General features: G+C 30.5%; 1 protein-coding gene across 1 annotated transcript in view; it reads left to right on the top strand.

The window, feature by feature from the left end:
• The window catches only part of LOC129910518 (uncharacterized), an 82245-nt gene that overhangs the window by 18217 nt on the left and 37895 nt on the right, over positions 1-26133 (top strand). Inside the window, exon 2 of the mRNA XM_055987938.1 lies at positions 12969-13036. The gene's annotated coding sequence lies outside the window, so the exon portion shown is untranslated. The remainder of the gene's footprint in view (positions 1-12968; positions 13037-26133) is intronic.

Genomic DNA, 26133 nt, shown 5'->3' with positions numbered 1-26133 from the left:
GAATGCTATCAATCGTGTTTGAAAAGTTTTGCCTTTAGTCAATCAGCAGCTTTCTGATTAAATCTTTACGATTGTACCTTATTTAAATATAGGTGTTGACCTTTTAGATTATCATCCAGGTTGGTGGAATTTTTATCTTTATTATCATTGAAAAGAAATCTCCTGGATATAGCCCAGTCTCCAGTTATTGTAACAGTTTTACGGTTCTGTTGTTGATTTTTTTCAATTTTCGGTAGAAATTTCACAACCGATTCCTATTAGACCATCTTTGCGTCTCCTCGACTTTACGCTGTTGCAATTTCTTCTTCTTCGGATGCATACAATGTTATTTTTTCTTTCTATATTTATGGAGCTGTTGAGCCGTAACCTATCGCTATCTATGGGCTTCAGTTTTGGTTTGATCTATCTCAACACATAATAAATCCAGACAAGCTTCTGCAAATTTTTGTTATTTTCTAAATAAATCTGGCAATTTTCCCAATGTTGTTTTGGGTCCATCCCTTCAGTTTAAGTATTTCTCACAAGTTCCAAAGGCACAAGCAAGGAACTTGTGGAACATACTTCAGCTCTTTTAGGAACAATATTTTATCTTTTGTTCTTAATTCCTGTAACTCAGGTGTCACAGTGGAATCTGGATCTGATGGGGGAAAACAAATTACACTGGTTTACAAGGGTTTTGTTGCCAAAAAAAAATATACTTTTCTGAAGGTTTTCGGTGTGCTGAACTCGAATCCGAAGTCAGAAACAACTAATCAGCTCTCGTTTTATTACCGTTAGAAAATGCAATAAAACGTTTTTTTTTTTAGTTCTTCGGACCTTATTCTTTTGTATAAGGAAAATTGTTTGAGCATATTTATTTACGAACTGTTTTCCATCTTTCGATACCTGTTAAAATCTTTTCAATATCTTTTGTTTTGCCCGAGATATCTTAAAATGAAGTACCTAAGTGCTTTTGGCTTCATATATCATAAAGGAGATAATGACGTTATTAAATTTATAAAAATACCAACCAACTGAGGATATCTCGGACAGTAAAAAAGATATCGGAAAGATTTAAACAGATTTAAAAAGGTGGAAAATAGTTCTTATAAAAACCGTTACTAAATATGCTCAAATAATTTTACTTATTTAAATGAATAAGGTCCGAAGTACTGCATTTTCTAACGGTAATATTTCAAAAACGGGAGCTGATGAATTTTTTTTGACTTCGGATTCGAGTTCAGCACACCGAAAACCGTCAGAAAAGTATATTTTTGTTTCGGCAACAAAAAAAAAATGTTTAATTTTGTTAACCAGTGCTATAGACGACAATATTAACCTCTGCCCCCGAAGAATGAATACAAAAATTAAACGAAACACCCCATAGTACTTTATTATGTATGTTCTACATTCATTATACATAATCTCAAATAAAAATCAACGCAATTTTAAAGCCAAAATAGCCCATAAAATGTGAATGATTATACTTAACTACATACTTTTGTTAGATATATGAAGGACAAACCCTTTTTTTTTTTAATAGGTGCAGTTTACAAGTTAACTGACTAAAAAAAACAACAATTTTCTTAATTTCAATAGCTTCACAATCCCCTCTCATTATGTTGCTTTAACATGCAACAGAGTTAAAAAGAAGAATTCCATTTGTGGACAAAAAAAAAAAAAAAACAACAAAAACATGAGCATTTTGTCCCTCGCTAACATTTATCTTGTTAATAAGTAAAATACTTCAATTAAATTACAAATTGTTCCGGTTGAATGATCTGCTACTTATTAGTCCATTAAATGACATAACCACTCATAGCTGAATGCTCAAAGATACATATATTGTCATTTTGTCAATGCTGCGGTGGCGATGAGTTATATGCTCACTTAACTCATCTAATTCTAAAGTTGTAGCTTTACACACTCTCAGACTCATTGATTTGGAAAAAAGGGGTGTTTGTTATTCATATTTTTTTTTACAAAAAAAAAAGAAGCTTGATAAGAAAGAAGCTATGTGAAATGATAACGATATGGGGCTATACAAATATACATCTTCTTCAAATTGGTATACATATTTTGGGGTCAAGTTGTTGTTGAAACCAATTCCCCACGACATGTCTGACCCATATATCCGTTTTCATTTCTTTTAATAAAAAAATTTAATCCATTTCACCAATGAACTCTAATTACTCTCATATATACGAAAACGAGCTCACCCACAACTATACTAAAACAACAACAATACAAAATCCTTAAATCGCGTTTATTTTAAGTGAGTGTTTTGAAAATATTTATCGCTAATGACATTTCCAGTTTCAGTTAAATGTGTATGCTATTTCGTTAAGTTAACGCGTGGTATGTCGTTTGACGCACAATTGTTTAAAATTAATGGCAAACGACTATTTTAATTGAATTGTTGCACACAAACTGTTTGTATAGCGATGCGATGGTGCAGAAGGAACACAACGAATAATGTGACTCTCTGCAAATGACAACAGTATTGTACATGGCTGGATTTGTTTGACGAAAGGGCCCAGAGCTATTACAGTATATTTGTCAACCAAATAACCATTGGTTAATTGGTGTCAAATGAAAAGTAAATTGATATTGAAAATTAAAAAAATAGGGTTGCCACTTTTAAAATGGGCTCTTCTATGTGACTGCCCTATTTTAAAGGAAAAAAATTGTCACATAGCTAATTTTATCATCTTTTTAGTTTTATTAAGCCCTGATTTTTCAATCGTCAGTTAGACTATCAGAAGAATAAATGTCAATATAAAAAAAACTTTTATTCCTAGGAATAAGCTCTATCTGAGGTTTATCTGACTATTGAAAAACTGGCCCTAAGTAAAACAATTTTTTAAAAAGTGACAATTTATTAAAAAGTGAAGGCTTACAAATATGGCAACCCTATTCAAATGCAAAAAAAAAAAAAAACAGTACAAAAAAAGTTTTTTTAGCAACAGAGTATATTTTTTTATACACTAAAAGGCTAAACTATACACCAAACTGGTGATACTCTCTTTTGACTGAAAAATGTCGGGTACCATCTCTTAAATAAAAGCCCAGCACTCGGCAACCCTACGCAAATGCCAAAAAAAAAAAAACACGACATTTTTAGTCAAAATGTATGATATTTTATAGAGTTATAGACTAAAATATACATCAGACTTTAAGTGAGACCCTCTTCTATTATAAAAATGTCGGGTGTTATATGTTAAATACGTACAAATACTTGGCATGCTAAATACACTAAAAATAACATAATTTTAGCCAAAATGTATGATATGATTTTTATAAATTTAAAGGCTTAAACAAACATACATAAGATTTTATTTTAAAATTGTAGGGTTTCGTCTCTTAAATACATACGAAACAAGTACTCGGTAACCCTACGCAAAGCTCATACTTAGTATAGCAAAAGTAAAAATTGGGGATCCGATAGAAAGAATACCTAATGAAGAAGGAGTAAAGAGTAAGTAAAGAAGTCATATATTACATACAAACGAAGTATAGAGAATTAAGAATTGTCATACCGTAGGATACTTCATACACAATGCATAGAAAAGGACCAACAAACACATCAAATGTCACAGTAACAGTGGCAACAACAACAACCAAAATTAGCTTATATTATTATTAAAAGCCCGATGATGGAATAACAGTTCCGAAACGCTTAGCTTCATATTTTTATTTATTTATTTAAATTTATTGTTGTAAAAAATTTGGTACATTTCAATAAAGTTTAATTTTAAATTTAACTCTTTAATTTCTTATAATTTAAATATTACAACATGGAGACAAAAACAATAAAATACTATACACAATGCATTTCTTTATAAAGAAAAAAACCTAACCTAAAAATGAAAAAAATTAAAAATAGTTTTTTTTTTTTCTTTAGGTATTTAGAATCATTTTTTATACAGAGTGTTCCAAAAGTAGGTAATGATGCAAACGAAATATGCTGATGGATAAGGGCTCGTGGAATCCCTGTTCATAATTTATTGATAATTTTAACTGAAACATTAATAAATAAATAAAATTGATTGATTATAATAATAATCCAACCCTAAACCAAATTTTCGACACCGGTATTCCTCGAAAATAGAGACTTTTGTTTAAAAAGAATTAAACGAACAACAGGTTTAATTCTTTTTAAACAAAAGTCTCCATTTTTGTACCCACACGGCTTGAAACTTGTAGGTACTCGCACTGACATCTGACATCTTGTCATCTGTAACTATACGACATCTTGTTTTCTGTAACTATACAAAATAGTAACTTTTAACTATTTTATAATAGTTATTTCTAACTATAAACATAATAGTTAAAAATTACTATTTTAATAGTTACGTAATTACTACGGCATAGTCAATTTTAACTATTTGAATAGTTATTTTTAACTATTTGGTTTTTGCATTTGACTATTTTTATAATAGTAATTTTTAACTATTTTGTAACTATTTTCTGTCCAAAAATAGTTATTCGCCAAATTCAATAAAGTGACTATTCAAATAGTTACCAAAAAACTATTTTTTTCCCTAAGTGTGGTGTAACATATGATGTTTTAAAGAATTCAAATTGGGAAAGTGACAATAAATATTTCAATACACTGAAATTATATCATAGGTTAATCATCAGACTGTGCAATACCCTAAGGGCCCCTACACACTAAGTCCGCCTCTGATGGTAATGAAGATGACTCGTAGTGGAATGTAGATAGAGAACATTACTGATACTACATTATACCCTGTGTTGTGTGTTCTGTGAGGCATTCCATATTTGTTTGTGTTTTTTATTGGTCCAAGATTGACTTCATTGCCACTCTGGAGAGAATATGGGAACTACATGTGAGTTACACAAATAATTCATTTAACAAAAACCAAAGTTTATGCAAGTAAAGCTGACGTCATTCGAATATAAAATAAACAAAATTAAATAAAAAAAAATACTTTGGTTTTAAATGATAGTCAAGTGTTTCTTAAAAATATACTCGCCGGCCGTAGTACATACGAGTAGGTATATGTATTTATGAACAGCCAAGCCAATTGAACTATGTTAAAGAAGAAAGGCGCCGCCTTTCTGTAATTCTGTTTCTTTTTCTTTTTTCTTATTTTTTCATATTAATTAATAATCAACCTTTTGTACGATTGATTGTGATCACAGTGGGTCAAGAAAACAAGAGCATTCATAATTATTGCATCGAAGATGTGTGGAATATCAATACATTTTTTTTTCTTAAAAAAAAAAATTGTAATGAATTTTATTTGAATTTAATCTAAAAGAATGTTGCAAGTTGAAAAAGGTGAAGTAACCTTATCTGAAACAAGATAAGATTTTATTTAAAAAAAAACTGTTTTATATGCAACCAGAATGAAAATAGAATTTTAGTGTGAATCATTTATTTTTTTTACATAATGTGGTTAAAGTAGGTTACTATTAAGATTTAAAACTAGATTTTGATACTACTAAAGGGTAATAATACTAGTTGTCAAGCAGGCGCCACACAGTGAGGCACCTTTAATGGGAGAGTAGAAAAAACTCCATAAAAATAAGACTACCGAACCGACTGTGATGAAATTTGCAACACCAGCAACTTCACTCACTTATTATCCTTTTCAGTAAAGAAAAAATGGCTGTTTAGAAAATTGAATCTTGCGCATTTTTGTAGCTGAAAGGAGAATAGCCATTTTGGACGTTCGGCAGCCATTATTGATACTTGCATCAAATGAATAAGGTATAAATTTGGATATTGCAATATTAGTAGTGTTAATGCATCATGCAATGTTTGATGGACCACATTGTATTCAAATTTAATTTAAGTTAGAAAATATGAACCTACGCAGATCTCAATCTTGATCTTTCAATTCCATATTTTAGAGTTTTCAAATGATGCAAAGTTCAAACCAACAAAAATTAAACTAAAAAAATCTCAAACTTTTCGTTTTAAAAGCTTTTTTTCTTATGTTTATTTCGACTAAAGTCTTCAGACTCAGTGAAAATGACAGAGCCTCATAATTTTACGCTCAAAATACACAATTTTAAATTTGTTACTTCAATAAATGAATTCAATGAATATTAACATAAACAAATTAGGATGCATTTTTTAAACGAAATTTTATAACTTTTTATGTTACTAAATGGGTAGTTTTGTACAATTGATTTATATTGTAAATTTTGTGTGTTACAAAATTTAAATTAATTAAAAATTCAGTTTCGCTTTTAAAAAACGTTTTGGTTATGTTGAAATCTCGAAAGCGTACAGCGTACAGTTTTTATTATCAGTCTACGGTGACCATCCGTCCCGGTTTACCCGGGACTGTCCGGTATTTCTACAGCTTGTCCCGGGTTTTTATTTAAGAAACCCAGGACGTATAATAAGTGTCCTGTATTTTGTAATTTGTCCCGTGTTTGTCCCGTATTTGGTCATTCTCTGATTTTTGTATTCAATATTTTAAATACTTTGTACGGAAAACAGTGGTTGGAAATTAAAATTTTTCAAATTTTTCGGATAAAGCATTAAGCCTTGAACGCTGCTGAAGCAAAACGAAAATTTTTCTAAGTCTCCAAAGTCAAAAAACTTTTGCTGCAAGAAGAAAAATTGCCTAGACAAATAAATGGGAGTGACAAACGATTGAAAAATCTCCATATAGTCTAGCACAGGTAAGAATTTCGTTACCTTAGCTGAGTACTGTGCAACGAAAAGCAAAATTTTGTGCTGGTTTTGTATGAGAATTTTCGTTTCGCATCTAGAGTAGGCTTTATATTTATTTTTAAATATTCGTCAATTATTAGGTTCCAGCTTCTGTTTATCAGGTTGCTACACCAGGTAAAATGTTTTGAATAAAGAACAACATGTTGAAGCCTTTAAGGCTTGGCCACACCGAAGGTAGCGGTACGGGTACTTGTATGAAAAAAATTCCAAACTGACACATCAACGTTCAGAAGTGGAATTTTTGTAATACAAATATCGTTACCGCTACCCGTATCGCTACCGCATACCCTCCGGTGTGGCCAAGCCTTAAAGAACCCAGATAAGTTTCAAAACTTTTAAGGACATGTTAAAAGTTGTGTTAAAGATCATACAATTTCAAAATCATTTAAAATACAATTAAAATGTTAAAAAACAGCTTCCCAATTTTGATTTAAAAAAAATATTTTTTTAGAAGTTATTAAGTTATTATCTGATTTCGTAAACGACTTAAATGATTTCAACAAAAACGCTCCCATAACATCGTTTAGGAAATCTTGATATCAAAATAAGGAAAAATTATGAAAACTCATTAAAACATTTTTTTTTTTTTTGAAAATCAATATTTTCAAAACGATCCAACGAATTTTGTATATGTCCCGAGTTTCGCTTCCAGAAATATGGTCACCGTTATTATCACCCAAACCTTTTTTTTACAGTGCTAATTATTATTACTACGGAATTTCGAAACCTCTACTTTTTAAAACGTGAATGAAAATTCATTAATAAAACAAATTTTTTATCAGACCACTCCAATATTAAGTTCAATTATTGCTCCAAATTCAAGTAAAATCAGCCCAACAATTTTGTTTTTAATATGTCAACAAAACATTTCTTTTGTACAATTATTCATTTAAAAAAAATTCTTAAAATATGCATAAAAATTATTTCCCAATATACGAAATAACGTACGAATTAGAAAACTGACCTGACCTTGTTATGGAAATGGCACAAGCTTATTAATGATTTTTTCGTAACGTCTTCCTGTATTTTTTCAATCATAGCCCTTTCGTTAAAAATATACATTTTAGTTATTCATTCCTAAAACTTTAGTAAATTCTCTTTATTTCATCGCTTCTTTATATCTTTTTATTTCATTGCTCCTTTAGAAATAGTATTCAAACGAAAAAGCCCAGTGGTATTCATATATTCATCTAAAGAAGCTTAACCTTTTCATATATAAAACGTACTTCATTCATTTCTTCTCTAAAACCACCGTACGATTATAGAATCCTATAAATCGCTCTGCTTTTGTATGTTATATTAAGAAATTCAAAAAACCTATATATTTCCTTTTTTATCCTATATTTTCTTTGCTCTCGTCCTGTGTTGAAAAAAAAAATAACCCCTTGAATGCATGCATATTAAATAAAAGAAGCCATTTTCTATAAAAATATATTTGATTATCCTATCTAAACCTTGAAAGTTCAAAGTTTTGATTTTCTTCAAGTGCATTTGACAATTGAATAAATTTTTAACAGGCATTTGCCCTTCAATTACATAACACTTCATAAAACATGTAAACCGCTTTCATTAATATATGTATATTGGGGGAGAACCCTCTGACAAAAAAAGTCACCCTTATATTTTTATAATTGATGTTTACCTTTATGGAAACATAAAAAATAATTTGTTACTTACAAAATATGCTTTCAACCTAGTTATTAAGTCTTTGAATTTGCCGCTAGTGTTCACTGGATCATATTCCACGATATGTTTATTAGTTGTGCATTTGCGCATTTTTTTTTTCTTTTTGTGGGGTTTTTCAAGGTCATTCTGGTGTAAAAATTAAGATACATAATACATAGTTTCTTCAACTACTTGAAGTATACTTCGTTGTTAAGTGTCCCTCTTTTTGCTATAGTCTAACTACATTATTTTTATTTTTGATGATGTACTTTCGAGTCTACGTTTTTCTTCTCTTGCCGAAAGCTTAAAAACTAACACTTGAATAACTTTATCAAAAGTTTCTTTGATCTCCCAAAAAAAAATATTTTTTTTTGTATAATTTAGTGTCGGCCAAGGCGATTATTTCCAGGGGTTATTTCTTCAATACACATAATTTCTGTGTTTTTTTAATAATGAGAAAAAAAGTCATAGTTCGTTGTGTCATAAATTTCACCTCCGATTTTGTAAAGGTACAATTTTAAGACAGTTGCATACTTTTTTGTCTTACTAACAATTCCGTCTCAGTATAAATATAAGCACTTTTACTCTAGATATGAAGCAATTAATCCGATTAATTGAACCCAATAAAAAGGTATAACCGTATCGTCATTTATTTTATTTTTTACTTTATCAAAACAAAAATATAAAATTATAAAATATACGTTTAGGGTTTGCTTAGATTCCCATATCTTTCATTCTAATAATCCGATGAATGTTCGGGTTTTGACTTTTGAGAAATAAGCAGAAGGACACAGGATAATTATTCCTATATGCTCTTAATATACCAAAGATTTATGTTATATGAGCTCTAACACACCGCACAGGAAAGGTCACTATTTCATATACCCTTGTCTCCTTAAATTTGAGAAAAAAATCCTTCGCAGATTCACACGAGCATTATTATACTCCTAAAAAGAAAGTACCATTCAGTTCAATTTCGCAAATAACACTGGTCTACAAAAACAAAATAAAAGTCGAGAGTAAGAACTTTGTTAGGTGATTTTAATTGACTTTAGGGTGCTGAATTCAAAACTGTTTATCTACAAATTTATTCTATCACGTCTAGTTTTAGAGCTATACTCATCATTATTTTCGCTTTAAAGTCTCAAAAACAAATCAATGAAGTCCTTTTTTGCGTTTTTAAAATTCAATTCAGAAGTAGCAAACTAGAATAATATGTAGGTATAGAATGTGGTTAAAAAAAAAGCATTCATTATTTTGAAAAAAAAAAAGCAATCAAGATTTTGAGATTTGTATCATAAATTTCTTTTAGTCTATTTAATAGACCCGAGCTCCAGAGCAAAAATAGAACAAATACGTTCAAGACTTTTTATTGGCGATTATGATTCCTTGGCATACAAGAATACTCCACCCAAAAGTGCTACTAAATCCATTGGTGCATTTCTGAGAAAACGGCAACACTGGTCGGTTTTCAGTTTTTTTGATTTAACTCGAAAACCAAGCCTGACTTTGAAATGGTTCAAAGACACTTTTCATAGCAAATTAAATTTTCTGTCAAGTTAAGATGGTTAAAAAATTTTAAAAATTATTTTTGTCTAAAATTCTAACCTAAAATCAAAGAAAAAAAAGTTAAAAAATTGACAATTTTATTTTTTTTTTACTAAATCAAGGGGCATTTTGTGTATGTAGCCGGGACGTCCAAACTTTGTACTAATGAAATAAAGTAGAGGTAAAATCCTTTGATAATATGCAATTTTTAATTTTTTTTGTCAAGAAACAACTTAAATGTACCTATTCAAAAATTAGCACTTTTTCTAAATTTTTGACTTTTTTAGTTAAAAGCAAGTTTTTAAAACTCGATAAAATCGTATTAATTGGTAACTTTTAGACTTTTAAAGTAAACATACTTCGAGGGATTGATTTAATATAAACTAAATATGACAAACAAAAAAATTTATTTGCATCCTTATGGCCTTTTGTGCAATTTTGTGTATGTGCATTTTTATAAATTCGGGTCGAATGGATGGACGGAGAGCCATTAGCTTTGGTCTATTGCATAGAAGAACATTTAATACCAACTCTTTTACTGTTTTCAATGGCCTGAAAAACAATTCTTGTAAAATCCGCGACCAACGAAAAGTTTCTCTTGAAAAACGAAAAAAATACTCTAATGAGTTTGAAACAAAATAGCTCAGGGAAATTAGTAAATCAAATTGCACTTTTCGCGGGACAAATTTTTTTCATGGAACGTATTTAGGTGAATGTCCTTATCGTAAAAGTGAATTTTTTTGGGATGATAAGATATCGGGAACAGCCGCCATCTTAGAAAAGAGGTCGGTGCCGTTTTTATTTTATAACTCCATTTTTACTCATTTAAACCAAAAATGTCCGAGGGTAGACTTATTATCAATTAAATTATCTAAAAAATGATATACAAATGAATTCCGTGAGTTAGTTAAATTCAATTTTATAGTCGGTCAAAGTCCGGGTTCTTCTCGCAAGGTTAAGACAATATGACATTTTTTCAAATATCTGAAGAACTTTTGATTTGTTGGGGATTTTCTTAAAGTATGAATTATAGCACTTTGAATTATCTATGAAATGAGCCCTTTATCGTTACTGTAACCAACATAATGTATAAGCCATCTAACGTCGAAGTTCACATTCTACTATCCAAAAGTGAGAAAATAACAAGTTTTCTTCTATTAGACCGAGCAAATTTTTGAAGTGGAGGTATAACCAAAATATAAGTAAACAGTTTTTTAACTATATTCGTCTAAATATTGAATTCAAAGTTTGAAATCTTTAATGTTAACCTTTATATGGTTTTCGAGGTTTTAAATGAAGTGAATTTTCCAATTAATGTGAATAAGCTCAAGTGACACTATTTAAAATTCTAAATATAAGAACTGATGCCCTGTCATTTTTCCTAAACATGAACACTTCAATCTCAGCATTACGATAAGTATAACTCAAGATATGAGGTGTGTAAGCCGTTATGTTTTCGAGACTATTGTGTTTAATTTTTGATTGTTTATTTGAACTATTGAAATCCCAAATATGTTCAGTTAAAAAATCGTATATCATGACTTCGACGTTTGGTTGCCTCTACAATGTGATGGTTACAAAAACAATAAAGGGTTCATTTCATAGATAATTAAAAGTGCTCTTTAAGAAAATCCCAAACAAATCAAAAGTTCTTCAGATATTTGAAAAAATGTCATATTGTCTTAACCTTGCGAGAAGAACCCGGACTTTGACCGACTATAAAATTGAATTTAACTAACTCACGGAATTCATTTGTATATCATTTTTTAGATAATTTAATTGATAATAAGTCTACCCTCGGACATTTTTGGTTTAAATGAGTAAAAATGGAGTTATAAAATAAAAACGGCACCGACCTCTTTTCCAAGATGGCGGCTGTTCCCGATATCTTATCATCCGAAAAAATTCACTTTTACGATAAGGACATTCACCTAAATACGTTCCATGAAAAAAATTTGTCCCGCGAAAAGTGCAATTTGATTTACTAATTTCCCTGAGCTATTTTGTTTCAAACTCATTAGAGTATTTTTTTCGTTTTTCAAGAGAAACTTTTCGTTGGTCGCGGATTTTACAAGAATTGTTTTTCAGGCCATTGAAAACAGTAAAAGAGTTGGTATTAAATGTTCTTCTATGCAATAGACCAAAGCTAATGGCTCTCCGTCCATCCATTCGACCCGAATTTATAAAAATGCACATACACAAAATTGCACAAAAGGCCATAAGGATGCAAATAAATTTTTTTGTTTGTCATATTTAGTTTATATTAAATCAATCCCTCGAAGTATGTTTACTTTAAAAGTCTAAAAGTTACCAATTAATACGATTTTATCGAGTTTTAAAAACTTGCTTTTAACTAAAAAAGTCAAAAATTTAGAAAAAGTGCTAATTTTTGAATAGGTACATTTAAGTTGTTTCTTGACAAAAAAAATTAAAAATTGCATATTATCAAAGGATTTTACCTCTACTTTATTTCATTAGTACAAAGTTTGGATGTCCCGGCTACATACACAAAATGCCCCTTGATTTAGTAAAAAAAAATAAAATTGTCAATTTTTTAACTTTTTTTTCTTAGATTTTAGGTTAGAATTTTAGACAAAAATAATTTTTAAAATTTTTTAACCATCTTAACTTGACAGAAAATTTAATTTGCTATGAAAAGTGTCTTTGAACCATTTCAAAGTCAGGCTTGGTTTTCGAGTTAAATCAAAAAAACTGAAAACCGACCAGTGTTGCCGTTTTCTCAGAAATGCACCAATGGATTTAGTAGCACTTTTGGGTGGAGTATTCTTGTATGCCAAGGAATCATAATCGCCAATAAAAACTCTTGAACGAATTTGTTCCATCCAAAAGGGTCTATTCAATAGACTATTTTTCCAATGTAAAAAATTAATTTTGAAAAAAAAAAATAAATACATTTAACGACTCAATATGGCGTTTTGAGATTGCATTTTTTTTTTTTTTGCAATTTAAACTAAGTTTTTTGTGGACAATATTTTTACATTTTATGAAACTTTTAAATAAAATTAAACTTCAATCTGTTTATTTTTTTTTCTTTCAGGCAGTCAAATTACTAATACATACGTTGAATTTTCACAACTTATTGGATCTTCAATTACAAAGATTTCGGTAAGTCAGATAAAATACATAGTACGTAAAGCGTACCTATTGTTTTTTTTATTGTGCACTTAAGCCTAGTACGCAGATCGGGAAAAATTTTATTTCTCATACAAATTTTTTCTCGGGACAGATTTGGTCTTGAATATTTTTCCAATATTTGGAGCCGCTGTAAAGAAAAAGTCTCCACTTAATTTTGCGTGGACAAGTAATGCTCGAAGCATTATTCTGCCGGCAAGATTGTGACAAGAATACAAAAATAAAACAAAACTGAAAAAAAAGTCAAACAAAATTTGTGATAAAATACTTGGAAAGTGAAGAAGAAATAAATAAAACTCAGAATCGAAGAAAAAAAAAAAGAATTTAATTCAATTTGAAAGAAGAAAAAAAAATTATGTAAATTGATAGAATTTACTTAATTTCTCCAACTACAAAATTTTGCCGGAATTAAAAAAATGTTTTTGTAGAGATTAAAATTGTAGAGATAAAATTTGTTTTTTCCCGATCTGCGTACTAGGCTTTACGAGCAAAAGCATGTTATCACTTTCTTACTTTTTTGTTAAGAAACTATATGGTCTTGATGCAGTTGTGATGCATTAAAGTTTATTGCATCGTTAAAAAGCTGGCATCTTAAAAGCAAGCTTAAAATTATAACTATCACTTCAGGACTTTAGGAGGAAACTGTAAAAGTTGAAACATCTTCCAAAAAACTAAGTGAAATTCAAACAAGTACAGTAAAACCCGGATAAGTACCTCACCTTAAATGCCCCGTTTTGTTAGGCACTAAAGCGGGTAAGTTACTTACAAGAACCCGCTTAAGTGCTCATAGGCACTTATCTCTATATTTACTTAAAAATAAAAAAAAACATGTTTGATTTATTAAAAACAGAATCTTCACAAACAAAATAACTTTGAAAGTTTAAAATAACTAACTACTTAGTTTCTACTTTTAGTAAAATTTTTGAATCTTAAAGCGCTTTAGCAAATGAAGTTTTTCTTACTGCTGAAACTTGTTTCAAATGTGTACTTAAAAGAATTTCCTGCAAGTAAATTCAATTATAAGTATTTAAAATAGAAGGTAGTTAAGCGGGAAAGGCAGTTAAGCGAAAGGTACTTAAAAGATGAGTTTTATATGAAAAAATCCTTAAAATTTTGGTTCTAAAAAACAAAGGCACTTATGCGGGTTAGGCACTTAAGCGAGAGGCACTTATCCGGGTTTTACTGTACTAGCAGGAAAATTAAAATTTTAAAGCAAAATCAAGTGCAATTTATTTCTATGTGCATTTTGACCAAAAACAAGCTAACAACGCCATTTAAAATTCAACCATAGCTTATGGCACATGATCTTAATGTATTTTTTGATGCTGAATCTCATGGAACTAAAACAAAGACAATCGGAATTCCCTGAAAAAAGTTTTGGTTGAAAAAATAAGAAAATCGTGAAAATAAGAATCGTCATAGCAAGTCCCGGGGATGGTTTCATATTCGTTATCTCCTATTGATACCCTTTTAAGCCATATAGGTCTCATTCGTATCGATGCTGGGTTTTTTCTCCATATATTTTTGGGCATTCTCCTTTCACGGCAAAATTTTTATAATAATTTTCATACTCAAGTTGGAAACAAGGCAAAAAAATCCTAGGGAAATTTCTATTTACGATAGCCCCCAATATATCTTTAATGGGAAATATCTCTTAAATAGTTCACTTCTTGATCTCTATGATTCCTCAGAACTTTATTCTTCTTTCTGAAACATTGCCAAAAGATCTTGGAAAGTTTAATTTCGCAAAACAAAACAGAACCACAGAAATCTGTGTACGAACCTGAATCCTGACCCCGCTCCCTTAAAAAAAAAAGAAAAAAACTACATTGTGACAAACGAAATGCAGTTGAATCATCTTCTTAACTCTATAGATCCTCAGTGACTCACTCTAAAAGGCATATGGTGGTTCAAGAATTTTTCCTTTGGATTAATTGCGTTAAAAAAAAAATTAAAAAATATATCTTCTTAGCGTAAACATGTGCAGTATATAATAAAATGTATCCATTTTCTACATTATGTACTTGTTTGTGATGTTTTATTTTCTTTTTTTTTTTTGTAAAAAAAAAAGTTAAAATGAATTCCGCTAATAGCGGACACACATAATAATAAACTTCGAATGAAATTATATGAACGACACAGAGAGGAAACATAGTGTATCTCTAAATAAATAGTCCAAAAAGTTGAGTTGCACTTTTAAAACTGCATTGTTTTTTGAGTTGGTGGAGTTTTCGAGCTAAGTTCAAAAGCACAATCCAACTAGTACATAATTCATCTACTACTGAGCAGACAGGTAATTGACTTCTTGATCCTAATTAAAATTGGTTGTAAAAGCAGTTGTTACTACCCATAAGATGAAAACATGGTATTTTGATTTGAGTTGAATGAAAATATGTAAAATTTTCGGTGATGATCGTGATTTTTACACTTTTCTTCAGTTTAGGTTCATCTAAGCGAAATAGTTCTCATAATAACATTGATACAACTCTAAATTTCCTACATTTTGGTATATTTGGTTTTCTTGTACGTCCAAAACTATTTCAGTTATAATCTGACGATAAGATTATAAGATTAATTTGAGTTAGTCTTTGGCTTATAGGTAAGCTTAAACTTAAGATATATCAGTCAATAAAAGAGATATCGGAAAGATTTAAACAGTTTTTTGAAGAAGAAAAGCAGTTCTTACAGACACCATTACAAATAGTTCTGAAATATATTGCTACACATTATAGCTCAACCTCAAAACTATAAAAATAACGTTTTTTTTTGCGTTTTATAACGGTAATATTTCAAAAACTAAGGCTAATAAATTTTTTCTGACTTCGGATTCAAAATCAGCACTCCAAAAACATTCAAAAAAGTATATTTTGGTTCTTCTGCAAAAAAAAGTTTAATTTTTTCCACCAGAATTATCATTGTAGCCAACCAAAGTATTGATTTCGTCAGGTTATAACTGAAATAGTATTGGACGTACAAGAAATCTTAATATACCAAAATGTAGAAAATTTAGAGCTGTATCAATGTTATTATTAGAACTATTTCGCTTAGATGAACCTAAACTCAAGAAAAGTGTTAAACATGATCATTTTACATATTTTCGTCAATAACTTTTTATAGAGAAACTTTACAAAAAAAATTATTTGATAAAAAAAATTTAAGAATACGTTCTTCTACAAAACAAGACAAAAAAATCTTTTCTACGATTAACAGGAACCGAGAAAATCACAAAAACGCACTTTTCAAAATGGCGGCCAAACCACACGTTTTTGAGACAAACAAAATATATTTTTATGTTCGTCTTAATGCGCCTCTTTATATGAAAAATCAAATTCAAATCCTTTCCAAAAATTCTCAGATGACCCATTTTCAGCTACCTATTTCCTGTAGTAAGTGTTGATTCCAAGATGTTCAAAAAATTGTTTTTTTCGTTTAGTTTACATCAGAAATTGTTTCAATTCCCATTTAAAACACTACCTTCCTGACTATAACAATGAACCAAATAATATGTATAAACATGCAGGCGGTGGTGGCCTACACAAAAAAATTAAAAAAAAAAAAAATTATATATATGCATATACATATAATCAAGCAGTCTTTAATGCACTGGGGTAGTATTTTACGGATCGCTTAGCAAGAACAAGTTTTTCATTGACATGATATTTACAAAAACTAAATTACAAAAAAAATAAAAAAAATAAGAAAAACTGATGTTTTCTGTTCTTTTGATTATATTCGAAGCAAAAGTTAGCATCAGCAAAACAAATTGAGCCCTTTAACAACTAACAAGATGAGTAGATATATTTTTCTCATCTCAGTGAATCATTTTGTATCTGAATCTGAATATTTGTATCTAAATCTTGGGAATTGATGTTGATGGATACATGATTCCGATGCACATGCCTAGCAAATAGCGCAAACCTATCTAATATGTTGCTATCGGTGTGTGTTTGGTTTTTGTCAATAATTAAAAATAGAATTGCATCTTAAAATAACACTTAGCCAATGTCTGGGTGGAAAGAAAGTTTGAAGAAGTACGTGTATTTTTGCAGTTGTGTTCTAATGCGTTTTTTGCTTATTTTCAAACGAACAAATAATATTAATTTCTATATGTCTAATGGGAGGTCTCTGACACTTTGTGTGCGTGTATTAATCTTTAGAAAAAGAAAGCAAAAGTTAAGGCAGAAAAATTACTTCATTGAATAACAAAAACTAAAAATAAAACTTTTTGAAGTAATATACCTAATATTGTGATTCTTAGAGGAGTTGGCTAGTTGGTAGTGTTCAACGAACACATTTTGGTTTGATATTTAACAACAAACTAGGATTCAGAGTTTTTAGAAGCATGGTAAAAAAAAACGACGAATCAGTTGCTCGTTCTTATTTATTGGTTCGGTTTCAAGGCACTTTTTTCTGATTTTGATTACGAATTAACTTTATGTATTAGAAAAACAAATCGTTACACTTATGTAAGTTTTGTTATTTTAATATATTAATTTCCATTGAAAACACTGGTCTGCAAGGAAATCCTCCATTAAATAAAACTATACTTTTCTAAAGGATTTTTGTATGCTGATTCCGAATCGGAAGTCAGAATTGGCCTAGCACATCACGTTTTTTAGATATTTCCGTTAAAAAATCTCAAAAATCCATTTTTTTTATTTCGGTTAGTTATATTGAAAAAAAGCATAAGTTCCGATTAATTTTTTGCTATAAAAAACAGATTTTTAGTTTTTCAAAATAGCTTTATTCCTTAGTTTGATTCAATCTCAATCCAAAATAGAATTTAAAAAAATTAAATGTTTAAACCTGAACTACATCAAAACACAAAGTCAAAAAAGTACAAAAAGTAAACAAAGCTCATAATATAAAAATCACATGTATATTTACCTGACATCTTATGGAAAAAAATTAACTAAAAAAAGCTCTTTTAAAATTTTGAAGTTTTGAAATTTAAAAAAAAAAAACAAATCTGAAAAAGTAAACAAATTACAGTCAACTCCATCTAAGTCGAATTTTCCCAGGACACGAGAATTGGGTCGAGTTAGACGTATTTTCGAGTAAAAGGAATCTATTTAATCTTTTTGCTGCAGGCGGTTTCATAAAAAATTGTGAAAAAGTTCGATTTAGAGAAAAATTCGACCTAAAGGAAGTACGACTTAGAGGGAATCGGCTGTATTTGAAATTTAAATTGACAGGAACTATGTGATCGAAGAGCTACCTTACGGTAAGGATATAAAATATTGTTTGAATGTACTAGTTTTAAAAACTTTGTGAAAATTGAAAGCTTGGTCTTGTTCAAGCTTTTTGAATCGAATACTTTTTTTAAATGAAAGAGAGATATACAAACAAGCTACTAGGGGAAAGAAGAAAAAACATCGTGTTTACTTTTTTGTACTTTTTTGACTTTGTGTTTTGATGTACATAGTTCAGGCTTAAGAAACAAATTACAATAACTCAAATTTTAAAATTATAAGGACGAATGTTTTAAGCCTAATTACTAAATAGCAAAATTTATTTCATTCGATTATCTTTACAAATTTAAAAGTTATCCACCCATTTCTCCCCATCTGATCTAGCAATTATTTATAAGGCATATATTCGTCCAAAGCTCGAGTATAACTCCCACATCTGGGCAGGTGCTCCTATAACGTCGTTGAGTTTCTTGGATAGAATACAAAATAGAGCTATAAAAATGATAGGTGATAGATCAATAACTGATACAATTACGTCTCTCGAGCACCGTCGTAACGTCTCATGTCTCACGTTGTTCTATCGTTATTTTTATAAGCAATGTTCAGAAGAAATAGCTAGTTGCATTCCTCCCCTCAAAAAATTCAACCGTAATACTCGCGCTTCGAGGAATGCTCATCAGTTTACCCTAGAGTCCAATTTCGGACGTACCGTTAAAAACAGCGACTCTTTCTTCAGCCGCACTACACGAATGTGGAACGCATTACCCGCCTCTGTTTTACCATTGCATTTCAAAACTCAGAACTTCAAAACTAATGTTCATCGGCATCTCCTTTCAAACCCCTCCCTTTTTTCCTAATGCTCGTACTGTGTTCACCATATTAAGGGTAGACTAATCCCTTTAGTGCGCGCTTAATATATAAAAAAAAAAGCACTATAGTTTGCTTGAACGTAACGTCTTCAATTTACAACTTCTTCTAATGCTACAATCTAAAAGCATTTCTATTATAATCTTGGCTACCTTGTGATTCATGTTAAAGAATAGAAGTTGATGATTTCATGGCCTACAATTAAATGCTTCTAGATTTTCTGCACATGAAGCTTTAGTTAATTTATACAAAAAGATACGTCATTCAGCGATGACTCCTCTACACTAAGCCTTTTGCATACAAAACATCTAATCATAGGCAATAAACACTTATTTTTAATTCTAATCATTTTCACAATTGTTTGTAATATATCCGACACATAACCAAAGTTGAACTGTACTTTTAATATATTCAAAAGAACTGACAAAGTTGATATTGCTAGTTGAGGTAATAGTAGGTGGTTAAAATGATAGTTCACATAGCGATTTTCGCTGACGGAAATTAAATTTGTCCAAAGATATTAATTTTAATATTCAATTGTTTCTGCAGTTGATATGATTATAAATAAAGTTGAAAGGAAACGTTTAAATATCAACATAGTTTGTTTTTGCACCCTTCTATTAATAATAATACGCTTCTTGCAGCGAACGTTCGTAGGTGTTGCCTTTTAAATCTTATAAAAAAAATAAAAAATAAAATGCACGACTGGGGTCGCACGTACTTGCCCTTGCAGTTCAAAGCACTTTTATGTCTACTTGTCTACTTGTAGATTTTAAAAGCTGGATCTAAATTAAAAAAAAATTGATATTGGGGAAGAGCCGACATTTAGGGCAAAATTTTGTTAAATGAAAAAATTTTTTTTTTATTTGACTTTTTGGAGAAAAATAAAAATGCAGTTTTATTGCCACTGCTTTAAATATTACGTATACAAAGTTTAATCAAAATCGTTAAAGCCGTTTTCGAGAAATTCGTAATATCGTATTTTTTTGTATGGGATGTATACGTTCTAAACGAGATATAAAAAAACAAAAAAAACCAACTTTCAGAATTCCATAAAAACCATCTATACCAAATTTGAAGAAAATCCATCCACCCGTTAAGGCTGTGGAAATGTGTACAGATGGACGCACAGACGTACAGACGCACGGACGGAATTGCGGGACCCACTTTTTCGGAAATCTCCATCATCGTAATGTTGGTTTTGATTAAAACCTCAATTTTTTTTGTTCGACACGAAACCAATACTTGCCCTATAGAGCAAGTAAAAATCTTATTTAAGAAATCAGAAACCTTACCTAAAGAGTTGCTTTAAATGCAGGTATCTATTTGTGTTGGTGTTAATTTTTCTTGATTAGTTTTAATACCAAAAGATTTCACTTCAATTTTAATAATAACGGCAGGTATTGTGTTGCTGCATGTTGCAAATGCTTGCAACTAATTTACATCTGGTATCTAATTGGTGAAATTGGAATAGTTTCCAGGTTAATAATCTGAGTAAAACCATTGATTTATCGCATAGATTAGCATATGAACATTTCTAAGAGTTAAAATACGAATAAATCAGTCGAAGCGTTTAAATAAGATATTCAGATATCTGCTGAGTTGCTTATTTCTTTGACAGACAGACCTTTCCTCAGAAGTCGTTGCCTGTGCGAATATAAATCCGGCGCATATTTAGAGAGATATTGTATTCTTTTATGTCCTGACACTTTCTGATTTTTCAATGGATTTAAAGGAGGTAAATCTTCTAAGTAGTCGATAGCCCTTTCAATTCTAACTAAAAATGTTTAATGCAGTATGGCATTCAATTTTTTTTTACAAAAAAAGCCATAAAACTAGTATACCAACAGCTCATTGCGTTAAATCCTTGTTTTCAACACATCTGTTTTTATTATCAAATTATTGAATTTCAAGATTTAGCATAAGTGTAAAAACGAAGTTTTATAATAAATTATAAAACCTTGGTTGATTTTACGCGCGACAATATATTTCGCTCGGGATTAAAAACCCATTTCTTTTATTTTTTTTCAATAATCTGAGAAATACAATAATAAGAACAAACAAGATCTCTCGCTTAATTAAGGTGGATGAGGGTAATAAGGCGTAGCTAAGGGAGATTTGAAATTTAATAAAAAGTGTCCATCAAAGTAAATGCATTGCGTTGTTTAGGTGTTTAAAAAGTGATATTAAAATATAATTTTAATGTTTTAATATCACTTTTAACCCTTGGAAGTTGACGTCATTTTACTTTGAAATATTGTGGGCCCTATTCAACTCCAAATTATCTGTATGGGAAAATGAAATAAAACATTACTTTGAATATTCATCCATGAAAGAGAGATCCAAATATTACAAATTCGAGTCGCAAAAACCATTTCTCAAAATTAATGAAGCAACAACGATTACATCAAGTGACAGTGAGTTGTATGAGTGTTAGCTCATTGTACCTCAACCTACTACAACCAATTTTAAATTGTATTTCTGTGACCTAGGGCTTATTAGCATAGAGGCCTTATTACCCGCTGTCACCTTTTTATGGATGATAGGGCCAAATCAAGTCTAATCTTTTGCCCTTACTTGAGTTTTTTCTACCACATCTCAATTCTTAAATTAGACTAAATACCTCCGTCTGTACTATGTCAAATTAAAAAAACAATACGCAACTAAGTTTAGTTATCATTGGCGTTGAAATTGGCGTTGAAATTGGCGTTGAAATTGGCACATTAATATATTTTTCATAAAATGGTATCTTTATCCTCAATACACTTTTCTATGTTTCAAAGATTTATCCATTGATAAAAGTTTCTAGTTATAAACTCTAATTTATCTATTTAAGTGATACAGAATCATAAAGAGGCAAAAGTTATTGGATCCAGGGATAACTTTTCTAACCAAGTTTTCACTATATTTTTTTTTTTTAAATTCTTTTTGACTTTTCCTAGTTCAAAATTTCTACCATCTGGTAGCAGTTGGTCGAAGAAATAAAAAATTCCCTTCATTCAAAAAAAAAAAAAAGAACTTATGAAATAATATTTATTGTGCACGTGCAAGTGGCACATAATTGAGTTACACTTAATTTTACTCACACCCCAAAATTTATGTGGGGCCTCTTATTTCTATCAGTACTTTATTTCAATTGACTTTTTGACCCACTGTGTAACATCATGAACTAATTGTTAGAAAAAAAAAAAAAATTCACGGCACAGCGGTGTTGTCTGTTTTTATACGAAACATATCATGAGAGTATTTATTAAAAAAAAAATAAAACTTATCACCATCAAGCACCACTCAGTCACCCTTTTCGAAATTAATACAAAACAACCCGCGTACGTACACCCAGTTCAAACCAAACGTACTGTTGCTCTCATTCATCATATGGACACAAAATGGTGATAGAAAAATGATATCATTTCATTTCCACATATCTTTCCAAATGAGTAAATTCGGTTTCGGTTTCCCTTCTCTAAAAAAAAGTTCCATATGCCATTCTGCTGCTGCTGCATCATGCTGGGGGGCTAGCAGCACAGAACAGGCAGAACAGCTCTACTATATATCAGTAGCCTTTTTGCTTTTTTTAATTTCCGTTTGTGAAATGAAAATACATAATGTTGTTGAGGAATTGAAAAGTTATTTCTCTCTTCCGTACTTTTCAATTCAATTGGAGAATAGTTTAACTATGCGGTGCTTATTTTATTTGAAAACATTTGCTGAACAAGTGTGCAACATAAGTTTGAATAACAAGTTTTGAAAGAGAGAGAGAAAAAAAAATGTTATTTAATACCGATTGAGTGAAGGCTTCAAGTTTTTATTTTTTTATTCCTTTTTTAAGAGGAAATTGCATTCTATAAAAACAACATTCATACTTAAAATATGTATATGTACTACTATTTGAATAGTATTACAAAATTCAATAAAAAAAAAACACACCCGCAATTATTTCCAGGTGACCTGATATTTTATCAGAATTTTGAATTAAGTTGATTTTTCTGTACACACTAAGGAATTATAAGAGTTCGGATTTGTGCTTCGATCTGTCATTGATAGAAGTTTTTAAATTGAAATTCTTTTATAGAATCCATTCGAACGAAAAGCGATACGGGAAGGTAGTTTGAAAAGTTCTCAATCAGAATCATAGACCAATTTCAGTTGATCAGCATTTGGATAGAGTAGGTACTTAAGTCTTCTTCACTTTCGGTTGGGCTATTAATTGTTGATCAATGGTGAACGAAGATCCACTCTTTATACAAAATTTTCTTTTGAAAAAATAGGTGCTTACCCAGGACTATATTAGAATCGGATGTCCTCTTTGTTATTGGTGTTTATCCAATCTCAAGATCCTTTGGTACAAAATATCTAGACCGAGATGTTTTGGACTTCCAATAATACTTAATTAAGATAGATGCGGGTAATCAGGCCTAGCTAGGGGGGGGGGGGGGGTATAAACTAAAATAAAAGTAGATACGTCATTGGTGTTCATCCCTAGATCCTTTAAACTGCTGATAATACTTTCTTTCAGTATATTGACATGATTTTCTAGATTTTGTGTATATGGGATTTTTGGGTCTTCGTACTGTCTCTTGCCAAAAGATCTTTCTTTTGAAGATTTGCAGCTTGCTCATTTCATTTCGAAACAAAGCGTTTCATGTCCAGTAACAGAGACAGTTTCTTCTAAATCGTTTATATTGCTGTCAATTTCATAATTAAGTTTCTTGTGGCAGCAGATAAGATCATTTAAGTGTAACTGAATTATTCTTCAGGATTCCTGGTGTTAAGGATCTAGTACAGGGATGGCGAACCTTTTTAGAGCCTCGTGCCATTTAATAAAAAATATTTATTTGAGGTGCCTTCGGCGTGCCATACAGTTTTGATCTAGTTTTTTTTTTTGTGACCATTATCAGCAAAATTTTAAACTACGCAGCGTTTTATTTATAAACACACCTATTAATTTAAATTTGAAAATAACAGATTACACTGGTTAACAAGGGTTCTGTTGCCGAAACAAAAAAATACTTTTCTGAAGGTTTGCGGTTTGCTGAACTCGAATCCGTAGTCAGAAAAAATTGATCAGCTCCCGTTTTTGAAATATTACCGTTAGAAAATGCAAAAAAATTCAGCACACCGAAAACCTTCAGAAAGGTATTTTTTTTGTTCCGGCAACAAAAAAAAAGTTTAATTTGTGTTATTATTGTATTTCGTTTTAATTAAAAAAAACAACATTTCAGATTAAAGGTATAACTTATTGCCACTTTTTGCAAAAAGTGGCAGATTTACAAAATTATTATTTCTTTATAGGGCTATTCGTTTTTGAAAAAAAACTACAAAAATTGTTTTTGGAACCAAAAAATAAGCTTTCTGCATCATTGTTTCAAATTTTACGTTCGGAAAAACTGAGTTTGAAAAAAAAAAGAATTTGAAATTTTTCAATTTTCAATTTTTAGATGTACCTCAACAAAATAAAACAAAGAAATAAAAAGTGAAAGAAATATTAGGGGTATTCACGATCCGGTGTAACAAAAAGGTGTAAAAATGCAAAATTTTGTTTTCTACTACTACAACTACAATAGACAAATTTTGCACCATTGTATTTTATTTTTGCAATAGGGTTGGGGTATAGCAAAAGTGTAAAAGTGTAAAAAAATGTAAGTCTGTATATTTGGTTGTTTTATTTTAAGAAAATGTTACACTTTTGCACTTTTACAACGATACAAGACCATTTGCATCGAATCGTGAATACCCCTATTGTAGTATGACTTCTCTTGTTGTGAACTCGATGCCAAGTAGTTTATATCAGGGCTACGTTTCGTCACTTTCAGCAAAACGCAGGCTGAACTGAAAGATAAAGTTGGAATCATCTGACAATATACTTTTAAGCGAATCTTTAATGTTATTCATTTGGACAAATTATGGCTCACAGGCGTAAGTAGGTGAAAATATTGCCCTCCACCCTCTCTAGTTTGATTGATATCGGACAAATTCGTTCAGCTACATTTCAATTTCCTACCAGTAAAATTTAGACATGTTAAGTTTATCAAAGAATGTCGTATCAGGGTCCATAGTAGACCAAGCATTTCCGATAATTCTTTAACTTGTGAAAACCTAATTACCTACCGATAAAAAAAATGTTCAGTTAATTTTACTTCGTCTGGTTTTTTATGTAAATTCAATCCGTTCTTCAGAACGTGAGTATATTCTTCTGAGAAGAAGAGATTTTTACAGTTTTACAAAATCTCAAGAAAAAAATTACTGGAAAAATTGTTGAATGTCGCTCAAATGGCAATTGAATTACTTAATTGGTGGCGTGCCGGATATATCTATGGCGTGCCACCAATGGCACGCGTGCCATTGGTTCGCCATCCCTGATCTAGTACATAATGAAATAGACAACAATATAACTTTATAGCCCGAGTCACTATGTTTGCCAATAGTTCCGACTTGGTTGAGTTGATTCGGATACCTCATTTTCTGTAGAACTCATACAGTTTCCGAATTAGATTTTCGACTTTCCTGTCAGCTATCGTTTGTGAGATGGACTTTCAGTATGTGAGTAAATCGTCGCCGTAGAGAAGGTTCTTGCACTCAATTGCAGGTGGTTGATCTGACGTCATGATGTTATAGAGGAAGGAGCCAAGTTTTGATCCTTGGGCAACTCCAACTCTAATGCACTACTTTTTTGGTTTCCGATCCTCTATTTCCACAAAAGAGTTCATGGAAGAAAGAAAAATTAATAACTTGTTGATTGTTTAAAGATGAGGCGATGTCTTGATGAAACTTCATAAGCGGATGGAGTGTGCAGTTTTTCTCCCGAAAACTGAACTACATGATGTTATTATCGCTGCAAAACTTCTATAATTTCCTGACAGCTTTTCCTATCAGCTCTTCTTCTTACTTAGATTTTTGAAAAGAGAAATTGGCCTGTAATTGGATATCATACTCCTAAAACCTTTCTTAAGAATCGCCACAATTCTTGGAGTTTTCTATTTCTGCGGTAAGTAGCTGTTATTAATGCAGTTA

Source organism: Episyrphus balteatus, chromosome 1 (assembly GCF_945859705.1).
Source record: "Episyrphus balteatus chromosome 1, idEpiBalt1.1, whole genome shotgun sequence".
Classification (NCBI taxonomy): domain Eukaryota; kingdom Metazoa; phylum Arthropoda; class Insecta; order Diptera; family Syrphidae; genus Episyrphus; species Episyrphus balteatus.
Note: the sequence above shows the minus strand (reverse complement) of the source record. Positions and strands in the feature narration are given on the sequence as shown.